Below are 15,074 nucleotides of genomic sequence, written 5' to 3'. Positions count from 1 at the left end.
AGCAAAATCTTATTTGTGATGTCGAATATTAAATGATAAGCCTTGAATCCATTCAATGGAATGGGTTGTTCTGTCAAATGCGTTTAAAATAGCGGTAAATAAGAGATACACCAATGTAGCACATATATCAAGTATCCGATTAGAATATATTGTACTTCATATTGAAAAGTTGTGATTAGAGTAATGAGTATGGTGTGTCACTGGACTCTCGAAGCGGTGAGGCATGTTGGACAGTCAACACACCTGTTACCAAGCTAGATCAATATGGCAAACACAGCAAGTAAAGGGCAAACATAAATAGGGCGGAGAGTGAACAGCCTTTTTAGGCACAATGACCTGTTTGGCTTCAATTTAATTATCTTGTTAACAAGCACTGACTGCATCAATAAATTATGCATGTAATGAAATTGTTGTTCAAGCACCAACAATTACAGCATAATTACCAGACTTGATTAGAACTGGAGACTGGGAAAAACGGTATTTTGGTCAAAATAAAATTTATTTTTCGGATAAAACAGGCAGTGACATTCATAAGAAAAACATTTAGAGTTTAAAAATCAATAGCAATAGATTAGTGACCCCCTGGGTTGGAAAATTCGCTCAAGACCTGTTGTATTGTAATCTTTGAAACCCGCAACTTTTAATTATACAGAGTTTATGAAAATTATGTAAATATCAAAATATTTCTTCTACAAAAATAATTTGATAGAAGGTTTCATTGGGGATCCAAAAATTGTTAGAATTACAGAGTCCTGATCCTCAGTCAGTAAGTCTTAAAGCATTTATCGAGTTAATGTTTAACAAGAAAACTACCAGCCTTCAAATTATAAAATTTAAAAGTGTTTGGAGTACAATTCGAACTAATTTTGTTAACCATTTATTATAGCTTTGAATAAATAAAATTCCCAAGTTGGAGAAAGTTGTTGGTACATACCCACTCATCATGCAAACCAACAATTCAGCTCCATTTCAATTTCATATATCATTTGTTGGACGAGCGAGCAGGCCATAACTAATGACACTCGAACCCGTTTCTTAGAGCGCAGTTACACAAGTCAACATAATATGGCAATCAGTTTCGGCCGGCTGGTTTGATCTTACCAGTTATCCATGGCCAAAACTCAGCTCAATGCACAATGCATCACTCGCTCATGATCACCAATGAACGCCCGACAACCGACAATCCAGCGACGCACACTCCCATTCAACATAGCAATTTATTAGCACCCTACATCTACAAACAAGTACAGTAGACTACTCTCAAGCATTTTCTCAAATTTCTTTCTTGTTGTTTGACAGTATCATACTAATAGATGGATAGAGAATTTATTGATATTTATAACAAAAAATACAAGGAGTCCGGTCCCGCAAGGTGTCAAGCCATAATATCGATAACTAAAAAAACTTCAATGAATAACTTATAGATATTAATCGATAACATTTTATGGGATGCTTGAACTCAAGAAATACAAAATGCAGATCAGATACAAATAATATAGGTATCATAAACTGTATCTTTACTCTATGATACAGATGCAATAGCGATGTAGTCTTATAAAAAAATAAAATAGGTAGCTCAACAATTTTTGAAAATTACAGTTGAAATATCACTACCTAAATTAGTGATTTGGAGCGAATTTTGAAGCAATGTATATTTTTACACTCCACCCTCATTTCCCTTCCTAAATTTTACAGTTCATGGAATAGCTCAATAGTTGAGTTTCAAAGATTAGTTTGTGAAGAAGATAGAAGATCCCTGCTCTACAATCAAATACTTTGCAATATTTAAATTAAGTTAGTCAATCGTTCTCCAGTGACGCAGTATACAGTATCCATTAATTCAGTATACTTAAATACTATGAATGTATGCCACACATACACAATATACTATGTGATACAATAGTTTGTAATTTACATACTGTCTGTCAACAGTGACTATAGTATAATATGATCAGAGCGATCGAATCAGCATGTGGAGAAGAGAAAGTGGTCTGAATTGAGGTTATGTTTTCAAAACGAGTTTGCAGTTCGAAGAGCGATGAACGAAGGTGAGAAACAGCTTCCAAAAATCCTTATATGCCGACTGTAGTCGCAGATGCGGCTTTGTCGTAATGGATCCAGCTAGGGACGGCATTCATATCAGCGGCGAGGCGATGAGATTTGAAATGCAATAGGGATGGAGAATGGGGCCGCGGGACGGGAGTGAGGGAGATGGCAACAAATGAAAATGAGCGGCGTGCAAATCATTGCTCATGCTGTCAGTGCGTCTTTTGAAATTAGGCGGCTGAAGGCGACCATCCACATCCAGGCATCCAGACCAACGCCGCTGATAAATAACCACAGAAAAGCGACAACAACAGTCGACAGTCGACAGGCTGTCTCTGAGAAAAAGCTCTACAATAATCAGCTGTTACCAGCTCACTCGCTTTTCATGAATACAGAATCTTAGGTCCTCAACAGATATCCATTCAAAAAGTGATAATTAGTTATTTTTCTAGCTTACAATCGATAGATGACAATCCCAAACTGGTAATCACTTTTAGTTGTGACACTCAAATGATAAAAAATATCACGTAGCCAGTAACACACGTAATACCTACATAAATGGCGCGACGAAAGTATTCAAATATACAAGGATTTCATATTATTTAAAGTTGCGTACAGACCTTTACGCCACGAATACGCTCATTTCACGTTTTATCAGCTGATGCCATGCTTATTATAAATGTATTTGTACAGAAACAATAAGATACAGATAGGCCTATAATCTATTAAAAAGTAAAATGCGCGTGTTCGTGGCGTAAAGGTCTGTACGCAACTTTAAATATATGAAATCCTTGTAAATTTGAACACCATCATCGCGCCATTTATGTAGGGATTACGTGTGTTATGGCTACGTGATATCCAATATCATTTGAGTGTCACTACTAGAAGTGATTACCAGCTTGGATTGTCATCAATCAATTGTAAGCTAGAAAAATAACTAATTATCACTTTTTGAATGGATATCTGTTGAGGACCTAAGATTCCATACTACGATTTCTTAAGCACCATAAGGAGTGCTGACGACGCATAACCTTTTTCAGGGCCAATTTTTAATAACCAAAATGCGGGAATGCAAAAGTAAGGTTTATGAACCTGTTTTTCAATTCCCAATCATTCTATGATTGAAGTTAATTATTCTATGATTAATCATTGATGAAACCGTACACTAAAAATCATTATAATCTTTTTGAACGACTGAAGAAAACATCTACTTGAACATTGTTAGGCAACAGCGACTCAATTTTCGTGATAAGTGTACACAGTTTTAGAAAATTACATGGGAGCAGTTTTTTATACCTACGAACTACGAGCTTCATATTGAAGATCTTCGATAAAACCTTATTAATAAAATGCATGAGAAGCCAAAGGTGAGCATAGCAACAAGGCCAGAATCGCATGTGCAAAATAACGATCTGAAAGGCTATGGCTACATGAATATGGTTTACTCGGTATTATAGAGCTAAGCACGAAACATGGAATGAATTTCTTCCGGCCACAACAGAGAAAGGCGTGGTCCCCCCCCCCTCCTGCACCCCATCATCCTTTCATCCCCCCCCCACTCTGTGCAGCACGCACAACACTCAGACTCCAAACGCCTAATCTTTGCCACTATTAATTTGATAACAAATGTAGAAGACACATACACACAACGTGTAGCTAATTTTTGTATCAGAATGACGCCAGCTTAGCTTCACCGTACCATAATAAGCCACCCTTTAGTCGCTAATCATTCTCCTTTCTGAACACGCAACTGGGCAACTGGCACTGTTCACCCCATCTCATACTGGAACTGGCAAATTACGAATGGCCACAACTCAAAGCCAGATTTGTGAGTCCAATTACCATCCACTTGGAAACAATTTTTCTCCTTTCAAATTCAACCAATTTTTGAATGTGCTTCCTTGGGAAAATCAGATTATTAGGTTCCCATTACGAAACTTATCACATTTTCCAATAATCTAAGCATTCATGAATTCTATAAATCATTACACAATTATTATTACTAATTCAATATGAATAGAAAAAACATTCCATATTCAACTTTTTTTAAATGTTTTCATTCATCGTGAAGTTTTCACAATACCACCAGAGATCATACAAATAAATTAAATAATATATTGTGGGGTACAAACTAAATCAATAAGTTATTTTCCTTTCATTACCTCATCTAGATTCCCAACAATATCATCGGCTATAACTTCTGAATCAAAAAATTCACCCATGACTGATTTTGTTTATTGAATAATCTCTCTTTTGTTGTCTCGGTTGATAAATTTATGGGTGAACCACTCGTTTCACAATTCTCGGATCTCTTTTCCTTCTTTCCGCCCTTCTTGGTCTGTCACATGTATTCGTTTTTATTTGTGAAGTGTGTCAGTGTACATATGCCTTAGCCTTGCGTGGAGTGGAGTGCACACTCGACTCTTCCGGCCGCTTGTTTGCACAACGATTGACTCCTTCAGACAGTACTTGCAAGGAAGCGGTTCTCTTTAGAATTGCAGCTTCCCTCCACCATTATATCCTTGTTCCTTCAACTTATCTGAGGATGTTTTATCCCTATCTCGAATACGACCAGCTCCGTTGTTATATTCAATACATTTCTTAGAATTATTTTTATCTCAGTTACATATATTTTTCCTTGGAGCTCTCTCGAGTATTCACTCGTGTATGCCATGTGAATAACCAAGTGGTGTGTATCACCAATTGACTGATATTCATTTCCAAATGACTGATATCTCAAGTATCTTTCCTCGAATACCTAGGGTGCATGTCTGTTACCAACGTTGGCGACTATTTTTGCAATATTACTTCTGGTTCACCAACCAGGAAATTCTTTTTCAACTTGAACTCTCCTGCTTTCTATATTTTCCTTTGCAGGATTGCAATAGCCCTGATTGCGCATCATGTAACCAAGTATTGAAGCTTTCGACATTTGATGAGGTTGACAAGTTCTGTGGGTGTGTTCATTCTTATTAGCATTTCCTAGTTGATATGATAATCTTATCGATCCACAGCAATAAATCAGCTTAGCAAACACCAAACCAATTATAAGGAAAGCACTTTTGGCTTTTCCTAATCGAAAACTCGATCTCCTGAGAATTATTGTCTCATGACCCATTAATCACAGTTTTCAGGAAGATGTTAGATTGGCGTAGGTGTAGGTATAATGGGACTGGTTCAATTCTGGTCTGATTGACCTATGTTTTCTCTTCTGATGTTTTTATAAATACAGTACTGATGACAACAAGCTTTGCTTTGATATTAAAAAAGTGTGCGAGAGTGGATGGAAGAAGGAGTGATTGTTGTAATTAAATGCTTGCCTACAGGAATGGCATATTGGGAGAATATTTCGTGGATGAATATATTTATTAATTAATAGAAAATACAATAATTAAAATGTGATATTTGTACAATAATTCTGCCAGAGTTATTTTAAATAATTGTAACCAAATATTCTAGAATGACTAAGATTTGGAAAGTTGATTCTAGTAAAAACCGGCTTCTTGGCGTTTTTTGAGAAAAATTGAGGATTAGATAATGTATCAAGATGATATTCAGGCTCAATGTAAACTGAACTTCTCATAGTAGGTTATTCGAATGATCGTGACCGGTTTTGTACATTGCTTTAGTCTAATTATAATTGTATTGTATTCTGCAACATGTGATCTCTCCCCATTCTCGAGAACTTCTCAGCTTTGAAATGAGTCTCAGTGGAAAAATCTAATATTTATAAAGTGCTCGATGAAGCTTGATGTTTTTAGCACAATTTGTTGTCTTTTCTACTGGTAATGTTTTATTTTCACGAAACCCAGGGTTTCAATGCTAAAAGACTTGGACTAAAATCCTTGAAGATGATGCACTAATCATTGAAATCAGTAGAGAAGGCATTGTGTTTTTATTTCAAAATTGATGAACATAAATTGACTAGTTGACCGAGCGAAGCCGACGGTTTGGCATTTCTCTTAATGTTTAAATGTTTATATGTTGCGCATTTACGGCGGAACGCGGTAATAGATTTTCATGAAATTTGACAGGTATGTTCCTTTTTAAATTGCGCGTCGACGTCTATACAAGGTTTTTTGAAATTTTGCATTTCAAGGATAATATAAAAGGAAAAAGGAGCCTCCTTCATACGTCAATATTAGAGTGAAAATCAGTCTATAGAATTATTCATCATAAATCAGCTGTCGAGTTGACTATAAATTGCATGCCATGACGCATGCAATTCAATATCTCAATGTAACTTGGTAAAAAATTAGCAACTGTGTAGACTATAAACTGCATGCCTCATTTAAAGCAATTTTTATGCACTATTAAATAGGATGCAAAGAACTTATAACAGCTCGTCTGGGCGCCTAGATGTCTTCTGGTTTTCTCGCGCTAAATTCCGGAAAGCGTTTTATGATAATTGAATCTTGTGTAAGCATGATCTGATCAAATAAATAGTTAGTGTATCAGTGTGGATGTGCTTATGGTCTGGGACGTCGTTATAACTGTGCGAGGTCTACTGTTCACAGAACTACTAGTTATAAAAAAGTTTTTCATTGAATAAGTAGGTTTTTACAATTATAATATAAATCATTAGTCTGAGATTGATTACATTGGTACCTTTAATAATTTTAAAGACTTTGCACCAGCTATATTCGATTGCTTGGGTAAAGTGTGTTCATGTTATTTTGGATCAATTGATCCAATGTGTTTATGAAAGCAATTCACTGTCGAGCAAATCGTGTTAAGAGTTGCGCGATTGTTTGTTGGCGACAACGCTGAGTATACCTCCACCACCGCCCACTAAATAATACAATAAGACTCATATCGCCACCAATGTTGACTTGGCATCTTCCCACAAGTGTGCGCTCACTTCTCACTTCTATTCGGCTTTATTTGATTTATTCCATCGACAAATGTTGTGCGAGGTCGCCCACTCTGCTTTCTCATCTAACTTTCAACAATGTTACACTCAAACCTTATACTTTTTGTCACCCCACAACGCCTGAGAGCTACCCGAATTCATTTCCACAGCTGATCACTTATTTTAAAACAAGTTCAGAGAACTTTTATTAATTTCAGTTCAGTTAACTTTTAGTACTGGCAAACAATATTGAAATTCATGAAGAAAATAAATAGGCCTGCATAATTTTTGTCACCTAACAACGCCTGAGAGGTACACAAATTCATTTCTAAAGATTATCACTTATTTTCGAATAAGTTCAGTGAACGTTTATTAACTTCAGTTTAGTTAATTTTTATTACTGACGAACAGGATTGAAATTCATATTTCAATGTGAACAGGCCTACAGTAGCTTCAAAATAAATTCTAATAAATGAATCTAACACAAACCAATATTGTATTGAAAACGATATAGATTAAAAATGAAAACTTTGGAAATGAATATCGTAATAATTACATTAGTTGCTTGAAATATTCTTCGAAAAATGTTTATCTAATCCACAGAGACTGGTAACAGCTAATACTAAAGTAGGGTACAAGAGAATTTTATCTTGTCAGCATACTCACAACTTTGATCATTTTTTCACATGATGTAGAATTGAGTACCAACCTGCAAAAACAGAAACGAATTAGACTGATGGAAAAACTTATTCCTTATAGACAGAGAAACGAATTACACTGATGGAAAACTGATTCCTTATAGACATAGAATAAGTTTTCAACTTGAAACTCAAAGCAGGAAAGCAATTATTTTCTATTCTTTTCTCAGATTGGTAGCAGGATATCAATTATTTTCGATTCTTGATGAAATTATTACATCAACAGTTGAAGTGGGGAAGCAATAGTAGGTAGAAGAAAAGCAAGAGTTCAGGCCCGTTAACATTTTGGTCCAATTAAACTCGACTCAAGTGAGAGAGAAGAACAACTTTGGAGTGTGATCTCTCTGCAGTCGAACAATCCAGATAAATGTCATTACTGTGCCAGTAACTCCCAAGATTGTCGCATCATGAATTTAGTAATTGGAACTAACAAGATTACTACACGTTCCAAGATTCCACGATATAGTTGGAGACTTCTGGCAAATATCGCTGTTTTCCACTAATCACAATACTTCGGACTTCATAAATCTGAAGTCGGAAATAGAAGTTTTGCTAGAGCTTGTGTCTTCGGAAACGGTATTTTTGGAGACCGTTAATTAGAAGCCATAAATAGGTTGCTGAGTTCATTCATTAATCTTTTGATGCATAGAGAACAAGCAAGGGACATAAGGAGTTTGTCCAACAGGATCTCACCAGTAACCATTCACCATGATGTCCAAAATAAATTTACGTGTATATCACTAAGCTGCACCACAATTAATTCTTTACAATAATCTTTCAATTTGTTCAATGCACAGTGAAGCGATCTTGACAATCCAATGACAACAAATTGCAAATGTTTGACCTGTAGGAAAAATACCGGGTTTTTCTCAAAATAGCATTGAGAGCTAAAGATATTGAGAAACTGCTAAGAGCTGAAAGTACGTTGGTAATTTCAATTAGACGGGATATGATAATTATGAACTCAAACCGGTTAGGACATAAAATAATTTCTCGAGTGTTTTCAAATTATTAAAACATGTAACATAATTCTATGCCTTCATTTGAAATTATATTCAGTAGTTCCTTCTCAATTCTTTGTCCCACCCATTTTGAATTCTATCAACTTGAATTGTGTATCAAGTTTCAAAATGGTCTATTGTTTTTTTTCTGAAATATTTCATGTACTATATTTATAAGTAGTGTTTACAACTTTTTTTAATAAACATAATATCGAGGCACCGAGCTTCGCTCGTTATTTATTTATAAACTATTGATAAACAGAACACAATTCTTTAAAATGATTGGGGAAGGACTAACAGGCACAGCCCAAAACTGTTTCTGCCCCGAATTTTGATTTATATACACTAAATAGTCCAGAAAGTAGGTTATGTTCCATACACTTGAATTCAGGTTCAATTTTCAGTCCAAACATTAAAAAACAAAAAAGTTCTAATTTAGATTATTTCACAAATCAAATTGAATAACAAAATAACACTCACTAATCACTTAGAACTGTAAAATAATGATTAACTTTGAATATTATGATATATTTATCATCTCATTCAACAAATCAGATTATTTTGATCGAGTCAAAAATAAAATTTCTTGATCTCTCACGAGAAATACTGTAAGCTAATTGATTACACAGCTGATCTCCCACACAGGCATACGCTTCTTCTGTTATCGAGAGACGACGAAATTATCATCTGTTTTTCCAAGGATGTCCTTCAGCGAGTTTTCCCAGGGATGAAACCTAGTGCAATCGAATCTTTATATTATAAACCTACTATGATCCAAATTTCGTAAAAATCGTTAGAGCCGTTTTCGAGATCCGTTGAACATAAATAACCAGATATAAAAATATAAACAGATATTTACAGAAATTGCTCGCTTAATATAATAGGATTCTAGAAAATACGATAATTTGAATTGCTTCAGTACTTACAGTACGTGAATAAAGGATTCGAATTTTAAACAGAGTTCAATCTTAGATGTATTGAATATTTTGTGGAATTCGTTAAAGAATAACAGAAAAATGTAACTTAGCTTCAACTTTCAAGTTCAACATGACCTGTTCCCCGAACTCCGATTCAAGTCATAATAAATTCAATACACCCTCTGATTTTGGGTTGGAAATTTCAAAAAAATATATACGCTTTCAATCAAGGTACCTATATTTCATGTATTGTCAATATATTCACAATTTTCTCTAAATTTCCCATTCAGCAATTCTGCAGCAAATCGGTTTAGTATAGGGGAATGAAATTTATTCCAAGCACAATTTTATTCCAAGTTAAGCTAGATTTATTCAAATGAAAATTATGACAGAAGTTAGGGAGTAACTTAGTTAAAACATATTTGTTCACTGCCCAAAATGGTAACAGCGATTTAATTGATGATTTGTAATTTGATAGGAGTTATTGCATCAAGTTTTTAAAGAAGTATATTTGAATTTTGATACTTGAAAATTTGTATAAACTGAATAAAGTTTGTCACAGAACGTACCCCCCCCCACAAAACGAAGTTGATAAAACAAATATATTGATGACAAGTGCTCCAAACCAAACTTTTTACAATGTACAGTACAAAGTTTGATGGGTAGGAAATCGACAAGTCTTTTTTTGTCATAAGTAAACGATAGAAACAAATTGATATTGTAATTGAAAAAGTGAAGAAACTAGGTCGAATCGAAGGTCACCATTTTAGTTTCTAAATAATATTCTCACTCACAACTCCATTCATTGCCAAGTGCCAGTTGTCACTTTGAAGTTTTAGAACCATCAATCAAATTCTTTGCTTTGAGTTACCTGCGTTGCTGAATAATAGTACTTAACAATTTCATTGAGGAATTCTGAATGAGGATAGAATATCGTATTCCATTATTAAACTCATTTGTATCATGAGTTTCGCGCCGAAAAATTGCACGAAACCTGTCATAAATTTAGAGATGAACACGGGAGTGATAGATTGGTGAAAAAATATAATTTGAGAGAAACTATTGTTATTGCTTTGCTATCAACTCATAAGGAATACAAAAATGAGCCCCAAGAATAATTATTATATGCCATTTATTATTGAAGTGACAATTTCTACGATAATCAACGAGGAAATCGATTATTTGTCATTGCATCAATAAATATTGGACCCACAAGTTTTATTAATGTCAACGGATAAGTTACTGCCAAAGAGTGTCCATATGAAAAGACTGAAATGCAAACCGTTGCCAAGATATTGAAAAACAAACCAGCTTATGAAGAAGTAGCCTATCGATTTTTGATAAATACGGAAATGAATTTTTGGTTGTGACAAAACTAGTTTGAGCTCGTTTAGCCCGGTCGTAAAATGAGGACATTTAGGCCCGGTTTTAGTACACTTATAGAATCTATACCTTATAGAATTTATGGAGGATTAAATATATATTGAATCTATAGGTTCAAGAGTCCATTAGATTTAGTGTCCTAGGAACCGGACCTGAAAGTTGGTTCTTGATCTCTTCCAAGATTTAGAATTGTAGAAAAGAGATATAACATTAGTTTTCGTTTGAGTAAAGGTAGGTGCACACAGATCGTCATCGGACGGACGGCACGCATCGGACGATTAGATTTGATGCATTGTTTTCAATTGGAGTGCGCATATCTATCCGCATCGTATAGGTATGCGCACTCCAATTGAAAACAATGCATCAAATCTATTCGTCCGATGCGTGAGGTCCGTCCGTCCGATGACGATCTGTGTGCGCCTACCTCAATAGGTCTTGTATTGCCAAATTTTAGCAAAAACTATCATTATACGATCTTATTCAAGTCAGATTAACTGATCTATATTCATACAAAAAAACAATACTGGTTCAAGTACAGGACAATAACAATAATACAGCTTAATCAATGTGATATATGGTTGCATTTTTAAATAAACAACTACCAATTCCCGGTTTCATCAAGCTCGGTCAAGATATTTGAACATGGTCAAATTAGGTACGGTTCACAAAGAGTTCACTGGAGCACATAATTTCGATGGCGATAGTTACTACAACGATAATTCCAGTGCAGACTTGTAAATCTTACCCGGTTTGACCATGTTCAAATGTCTTGGCCGAGCTTGGTGAGACCGGGCATTAATCTTCAGTTATGATCAGACTGATCCGATCATATTTCCAAAATTAACAAATTTTCAAATTCTACTCGGAATTATAAGTAAAACTTTGAGAGATTATTGAAAATCACATATAAATTCATAGGCAATTTTTGGGAATTCTTATCTCATATACTTTTCAATTTGAATCTATTATTTGATATTATGCATATGAATCTTTTTCATCACTGTAAAGGATGAAAGGACTAAAGTACAGCAGAAGAAAGAAACGTTTGTAATCCTGAAGTGGAAGGAAAAGAATCAAGGACTGAAAAGTGGAAGAGTCGATAATGTACAAGGATTTGTGTAAGAAGATTAAGAAGTAACGACGATGACCCGGACGGTCATTTGCAGGGAGATTATTGGAGGCTGCACTAGTAAATCGACGAATAAAATAAATAATCTCAGTCACTTCAGAATCAGTCTTCTAGTGGGTACCCACTCCAATACCTTTTATATGCATCTCAATGAATTGCGAAGTTCTGTGATTAATATTGCACATTTCTAAAATACTTTCCCACTCACCTACCCACTCTTTTCTCTCACTGTTTTTTTTTCTTCTCTCTGTTGGCGAGAAGTACGGGAGCAAGGTTTGGTTGGCCACGATAATCATAATCATAACCATCTAGTTAAGTACTGAATCGATTTCGAGCAAATAAGTACAGTCGTTCAAATTACACTCGACTTCGATCGACAAAAGAGAGTTATGACAATAAAACAACGCACGTATGCGCGCTTACACTCCTAATGCCGTATTCCAACATCAATGTGACACGATAAGTTGGTTGAATAGGTTGGAATAACTATCAGCTGGCGGCAAAGCCTCCACTGAGCAGCCGTTCAATTAACTCTCTTATCTCCATCTCGCACACTTGCTTCATATTTCAAGTACCCATAAATTACCACCATCAGCTAGCTATCCAGTAATCTGTGTTCTATGTGCACCTATGACTATGAAGCGACGTTGAAATATTGTCAGTCATCATCCAACAGAATCTGAACAGTAATTCATTTCAAGCTGACACAAATACTCATGTTAATACAATGCTACATGAATCAGTATTTATACTGAGTTGATTTCTATAGGAAGATCATGGCAATCCCAAATTTTACCATTTTAAACAATACGAGTTTCTTGATCAATTGTGAACTGCTAAGTACCTACTATTATACACTAATCGTGTTCAACTCAACATTACTAGTAGTTCTGTGAACAGTAGACCTCACGCAGTATTCTCATCCACAAGTACCTGATTGAAACTATAGACCTTATGGAAATACAGCAATAGACTGGCTTCTCCACACATCTGTGTAATCACTTGTCAGCTGATTTATGATGAATTATTCTATAGGCTAGTCTGATTTTTACTCTAATATTGGCGTATGAAGGAGGCTCCTTTTTCCTTTTATATTATCCTTGAAATGCAAAATTTCCAAAAACCTTGTATATACGTCGACGCGCAATTAAAAAAGGAACATACCTGTCAAATTTCATGAAAATCTATTACCGCGTTTCGCCGTAAATGCACAACATATAAACATTTAAAAATTGAGAGAAATGCCAAACCGTCGACTTGAATCTTAGACCTAACCAAAGTTATAATTTCAACTGTAAGATAAGCTTAATTTACAGAGTTTGGTATGACTTGAAAACAATTACTATTCCAGTAAGTAAATAACACCATAGAGAAAGAATAGCATAAATAGATATCCGATGGTGTAGTGCGTTTATGTTTCAACTTTTACTGTTATCTCAAGCCGATAGTCCATTATCAATTATTTCATTACTTCCCAGTGTTCTCAATTCGTTGAGCATGACATTTATTGAAGGTGGATGTAAAGGTATTTTTATAACGTCTTTAGGATTTAAGGATGGGAAATATAGGCTACGTCTTAAAATTTAGGCAAGTAGCAAGCAGAACATTATCAGTGAAATGACATGACTGGGAAAACGCCATGAAATAAATATATCAACAACATTGAATTTAGTTATCATATTTGACGGTAATGATGTCATATCTGCCTACTTATTAAAACAATAAATCCATTCATGTATTCAATTATATCTTCTAACCTAGACGACCATTGACCTCACAATAATATTGTTCAAGAGATAATTATTCAAAACTCTATTACAATAAATTTTCTATTTATTTTGGGCATCCGATGAAAACAAAAACAGTAGAAGTCAAAAACAAAGAAACTATTTTTAAGAGCAACGTAAAAATTGCATTGTATTTGTGCTGAAAAAGATACCGGATTAATGCTAATAAAACGTTAACCGCATACGTTATGAAATAGACCAAAATTTATATGTTATGATCTGATAGAATTGCAAGGAGGTTCTAATCAAAGAAATACCTAGTATGTAAAGTTGTAAACTAGGAAAGGTCGTAGGTATAACAGTTACGGTAGTCGAATACAAACTTCATAGGCATTAAATGTTAGTATCACTTATAATTTTGAATATTCAATGACTATGCCTTTGTGTTTATTTATTTGTTCATGGACAATAGATGTACAATATATACGTGTAAACAACAAGCATTCGTCAAAAACTGCTACTAAACTTGATTTGAAACAAATAGTCCAGAGGTTATGTAGAGTTCTTGATTTTATTTAGGCCTACACACTATTTCAAGTCCAAAAAAAAAATGTTTCAACTACAATTTGTAATTAGTCTGACTGATTCAGTTATAAATAAATAAAGATTAATTGAAAAGAGATTGAAACAGCTCCTCTTTTAGGGTTTCAAACCATATAACGGTTACTATGAGCTGCGTTATCAAAATGATCACTTGTGGCCTGATTGGCATAAACTATAGTAAATAAAGCTTGTATGATGTATTGCAGTATTGGTGGCTTAAATAAAATTAATAATATGAAAAACTTCTGAAACATTACAAAGTGCATAAGAAGCTATTTCTATTTAGACCTAATCTTATTTAAGTTTTATTTCTAATTCCAATGTTCTTTATTGAGAACTCATTTAATGAGTAAGTTTTTCAGAAACAATTTTTTGTCATAATAATGACATAAACGTTGTGAAAATTTGACAGTTACCCAATAACAAAACATTAGTTTATGAATGGAGTTGCACATTAGAGGATTAACTTACGAGTATAGGCTAATATAAATATTGAGGAAAAATTAGCTATTAGTAATATTCTTTGAAAATAATGGGTAGGCCTATGCCTATTGTGATCGTTGACATGAGAGAACTTGAAGCTCACAACAGAGACGTGTCTGCATGAAAATAATTTGGCCCATTTAGATAAACGTACGGTAACTTAACATTAAATATAACAGAAATACATCAAGGACACTACACTCAAATTGATAGCACTGTGATATAAAAAAAATAT

General features: G+C 34.5%; 1 protein-coding gene across 1 annotated transcript in view; it reads right to left on the bottom strand.

Annotated features, from left to right (window-relative positions):
• The window catches only part of LOC111062800 (serine/threonine-protein phosphatase 2B catalytic subunit 3), a gene marked incomplete in the record, with an annotated part of 176,147 nt that overhangs the window by 160,169 nt on the left and 904 nt on the right, over positions 1 to 15,074 (bottom strand).

The sequence above is a fragment of the Nilaparvata lugens genome, chromosome 2, assembly GCF_014356525.2.
Source record: "Nilaparvata lugens isolate BPH chromosome 2, ASM1435652v1, whole genome shotgun sequence".
Lineage (NCBI taxonomy): Eukaryota > Metazoa > Arthropoda > Insecta > Hemiptera > Delphacidae > Nilaparvata > Nilaparvata lugens.
This window is presented reverse-complemented; position numbering and strand designations above follow the sequence as displayed.